Source organism: Gekko japonicus, unplaced genomic scaffold (genome assembly GCF_001447785.1).
Source record: "Gekko japonicus isolate JY-2015 unplaced genomic scaffold, Gekko_japonicus_V1.1 scaffold772, whole genome shotgun sequence".
NCBI classification, from domain to species: Eukaryota; Metazoa; Chordata; class Lepidosauria; order Squamata; family Gekkonidae; genus Gekko; species Gekko japonicus.
The window spans coordinates 517,618-519,801 of record NW_015177031.1 but is presented as its reverse complement, the minus strand read 5'-3'; positions in this window follow the sequence as shown (position 1 = coordinate 519,801).

Sequence of the window (2,184 nt, the reverse complement as noted above, 5' to 3'; positions counted from 1 at the left end):
GCTATGACCAGTGTGTTCTCTTGACAAAACTCTGTTAACCTTTGCCCTGCTTCATTTTGCTTTCCAAGGCCAAACTTGTCTGTTATTCTGGTTACCTTTTGACTTTCTACTTTAGCATTCCAGTCCCCTATTATGATGAGGACATCATTTTTTGGTGTTAGTTCTAGGAGGTGTTGTAGGTCTTCATAGAACCGGTCCACTTCAGCCTCTTCTGCATCAGTGGTTGGGGCATAGACTTGAATTACTGTGATGTTGAATGGTTTGCCTTGGATTTGGACTGAGATTATTCTGTCGTTTTTGAGATTGTATCCCATTACTGCCTTTTGCATTTTCTTGTTGACTATAAAGGCCACACCATTTTTTCTACAGGATTCTTGGCCACAATAGTAGATATAATGATCTTTTGAGTTAAATTCACCCATTCCTGTCCACTTTAGTTCACTGATTCCCAAGATATCGATGTTCTGTCTTGCCATCTCATTTGTGACCACGTCAAGCTTACCTTGATTCATAGATCTTACATTTCAGGTTCCTATGCGGTATTGTTCTTTGCAGCATCGGACTTTCCTTTCACCATGAGACACATCCACAGCTGAGTGTCCTTTCAGCTTTGGCCCAGCCGCTTCACTCTTTCTGGGGTTCCTTGTACTTGCCCTCTGCTCTTCCCCAGTAGCATATTGGACACCTTCCGACCTGGGGGGCTCCTATTGGACACCTTCTGACCTGATGGGCTCATCTTTCAGCATAATATCTTTTAGCCTTTTGTTACTGTTCATGGGGTTTTCTTGGCAAAGATACTGGAGTGGGTTGCCATTTCCTTCTCTAGTGAATCACACTTGGTCTGAGTTCTCTGCTGTGGCCTGTCCATCCTGGGTGGCCCTCCACAGCATAGCCCACAGCCTCAGCGAACCACGCAGGCCCCCTCGCCACGTCAAGGCAGTCATCTATGAGGGAGTACTTGTGAATACAGTCCAGTAAAACAATGTGTCTAATTTCTGAACACAGGATTGGGCTATGTGTGTGTGTGAAAACAATTGTTTCAAAAATGCTTTATAAATGTTGTCCTGCCTGAGTGACTTTCAACAACTTACCTTTTGGCATCTCTAAATTGGTTGTCTGGTTACAGCCCAAGCTACTAATTATGTGTTTTATTTATTTATTTGCTTTTCTCTGAGGCAGCTGGGACCAATGTGCATGTTGTTGTGTTTTACCATCAAGTCACAGCTGATTTATGGCAACTTGGTAGATGTGCCACCTCCAGGTGCATTCCATGGTGGAAAAAAAAGCTGTATATAAATGTAACCAGACAATAACTACAAGAAGAACTGAAGTGGATGACAAAGTTTGGGCCATTTTTCAAATGCAGTTTCACTGTAAGAAGTCCTTTCTTCTTAAAATAGCTTCCCTTTGTCTGCTTGGGTATTTATTGTTTCCAAATTAATTACCAGTGTATTTTTGTTCTGGCAAAGAAGACAGATCTATTATGCATGACAGTATCCATCACCTATCCAATAGTTAATGGAGCTGGACAGACAGTATTGCTTTCTTTTTTAAAGACTTATGATGGAAAAGCACAAATGCAGCCGTTAATGGCCTGCATTAGTGCCCTCATGAGGAGACATGCAGGACATTGAGAAGTCCTTTGAAATCTGCAGGGGAAGCAACACTTCTAAAAATGTGCCCATTTTAAATGCTGGAGATCACAGGATTTATCTGTAAAAGTTTGGGTGCTGGAGATCTTCACGGTGGGCTGCAACCCAGTTTTACCCTAGCAAGCTGCATAGTCTTACTTATCCGCCCACCCCAATTAAGTGATCTTGGGAGTGTTGCCAGTGCGAGTATCTCCATTCCGCAGAAATCAGGTTCTAGGGAGCTGCCTGAAGATGTCAGGAAATGCAGTTCTTTCTAAATGCTTCTTCAAGAGCTAAAGTGACACTGCATGTTATGGTAACAGGATCCACAAACAGACAGTTGCTTTTTGTAGATTTATAGTCTGACCCTAGCAGATGCTATCCAGCAGATGAGGCTGAAAACCGATATAGATGTCTAGCTACTTTGCAGTGGGCCCCTCATCCCTAGTATGTGCCTTGTCTCGCAACTGGTTTATTTACCTCATTTATACCCCACCTTTCTCCCCAACAAGGACTTAAGACACTTTGCATCATTCTCCTCTCTCCACCATTT